The sequence below is a fragment of the Branchiostoma floridae genome, chromosome 2 (genome assembly GCF_000003815.2).
Source record: "Branchiostoma floridae strain S238N-H82 chromosome 2, Bfl_VNyyK, whole genome shotgun sequence".
Taxonomy (NCBI): Eukaryota; Metazoa; Chordata; class Leptocardii; order Amphioxiformes; family Branchiostomatidae; genus Branchiostoma; species Branchiostoma floridae.
Genome location: NC_049980.1, coordinates 12,434,666 through 12,437,483, shown reverse-complemented (window position 1 = coordinate 12,437,483; position 2,818 = coordinate 12,434,666).

The following is a 2,818-nucleotide window of genomic DNA, read 5'->3' as shown; positions in this document are numbered from 1 at the left end:
CGGTCCTTTTCGTTCTTTTTCGTCCCTTTCGTTCCTTTTTCGTTCCTTTTCGTCCCTTTTAGCACTTTCGGTAGACCCCTTGAGCGGGGTTGCGTATATTGTGGAAAGACTACTGGTCCACCACTTTTCCACGGTCGACGTCCTAGTCCTCATAGTGGTTAACAGCAATGTGCAGTTCCTAATGCAATTAAAAGCACAACTCCTTAACCGTCGGTGTAAAAGCGTAGACCACATAAGCTTAGACCATGTGTTTTACTTATAGTAACAGACTATCCCGGCCCCTACCCGTGCAATTATTTTTATATCTGAGAAAATATTTGTTTTATACTCGCTTTTACGCTACCTAATTGAAGGTACATGTACATGTCAAAAATACACCATTAGATAACCTCTGTTTTTCTTATAAGCCATTTTTAAACTACAGTCTGCTTCGGTAACATACATGTTTGTATCCTCAAACACGGAGTTTTCCTAGTATGTATCAATGACGACACCACAAAAAGCCGTGTCGGCTTCATTTTATTCATGTTGTTATATTCCTTTCTGGTATGTAACGTTAAGTTTCGGGGACATTTGTGACAATTTTTAACTGAGCCACTAGCTCCATTCCTGCTCCATTTTTTCCGCCCTCCAATAAAAACGTCAGATACACCTCTTCCCATCAGATAAGCCCCCCCCCCCATGTCCTAGTTAGAGGCGTGTTGAGCACCAGTTTCTTCTTCTTGTCGCTTGAGTTTCCCCGCAGAACTTAGCGTTATCGCAGTGAATGATCATCCAAATGGAACGTCGTTCGCTCGCATTTCTCCTGACATCGATAGCGTCGCTGAGCGCAGTTTCCCTTCTGGAAAAACATCAAGTTGTCACTACTTGGTTACAAACAATGCATCTGGGAGTAGGTAATGGAGGTGGGACGTCCCCAGCGACAAGAGAATTTGCGCCTAGTCAATTGGCCGGCGGGGTTCACAGCTATATAACCCCCAGCCGTGCAGATATTAGGCGTGATGTATCGAGTTATCAGGACCAGGCGTCCGAAGTGCAATTTCGCGCCAAATTTTATCAGCTTTTTCCTGCGCTTTCCACGCCTCGTCTCTCGTTAAGGAATTACGGGAAATGTCTTCCGAAATGTCCCCGGCTGAGCTTAAGTGATTGTTCGGGTCATTTGGCCGTGTCCACGGTGTCTACCCGTCGTGTTGGCGACTCGGGAGGTACACGTCAGCACGCTCGCTGAGTACGCCGGGGTACAGAGTCGTGGATTCTTGTCTGAATGGGGTGCTGAGATCATAACTTGTGGACACGAGGAGTCCACAGAAGTTACCACACTGAGACTGCTGTAGAAAACTTTAACAAAACTGCCTTCAGTTTTTTTTTATTTAACAGGAGTGAACGTAAATAATAAAGATACCACTAACAAATTTGTGTGACTCATTCAATGGGGTAACATTAAAGTAGACTACAGGGTCCTTGTTGGATTGAAAAAAATTACCATCATCGGTATCACTTTAGCCTCCATTTCTCCTCCCCCATCATTATTGTCATCATCTGTACCGCCTTTTTTATTGATCCCCTGATTAAAAAGAGACACATGTCATAAGACATTTACTTGGTTTGATCAGGTTGAATTGTCATGTCAAGATACACAGTGATGATACGTGCCTTTGCCCCAATTTTCACGGTGTCCAATGTAACAGTAGGACACACAAATGTACGGTATTAGATTGTGTCATACAAATCATGACTTGATAAAAGGATGTGCAAGCTTTAGTTGATTGCAGCCATAGATACAGACGAGTCTGAGTCCCCCCCCCCCCAGCCTCCTCGTCAGAGATAACATTACCCCACCCTTATTCAGTCATGCCTGTAGAACCGCTAGTATTCAATCTGGAATTCTTGCATTGAAAACGTTCCTTCAGACTCCCCAGTACATTCGGCTGGTCGTCCTGTTTTCATAGCCGAAATCATTCCAGAAAAGTCTTACGTGAACAAGACCATAACATGTCCAGGGTAAACCATGCTTAGTTCTGCTGCAGTACCAAGGGCAGCCGTTAAGGGCACAAAGTCGACCCTGACCTTCGTCTTCCCAACGTCTACCCACGAGCTAAATATCCTCACAATCCATTTAGAGGTTTAATTTATGGTTCCAGTAACACATACAAATAGCACACACAAACACGCACACTCACACGTCCGCACGTTGTGCCCACACACGCGCGTCCAAAACGATACTTCCATTTGTCATGTCGGTAATAAGAAACCATTACTGATGTAACGCTATATTGTCTATCCCTACCCGTGATGTCCCAGCTTTAGGGATTCAGCACATCATATTCTACACGATAACAATCAGTCTTTTCGTCCATAACAATTGTCTCATGCTTGACAGATTGGTCGATACGCAAGATCTCCGTCATATTTTTCCGTCAATGCACCTGTCCTCCAAATTACAACCTTAAGACAAAATCGATTCCTTAATTGTCCGCTTTGATTCATCTTCTCGACAGGCAGCAGAGACAGTAGCGTCTTCAGGTGTCCGGTATATTCCGTCAGGTAATTGGTGGTAAGGTTGATTAAAGAATTTCATTGGGAATAATATTTCGGCTTACATCCAGTAATGAATAGGATCTATATTTTAAATCTTTTTAAAAAGGCTGTACTGGATTTATGTAGCATCAAAATGTATATTCTTGGCCGCTTAAGGAAATTCAGCCGAGTCCATTTGTCATAACATTTATCGTGAAATATGGTTTAGTTGACCTCAGAGTTTTCCTTGTGATTTTTCACCTTAACTAGTGTCCATTAATTAAGAAGCTCTCATTTTTGT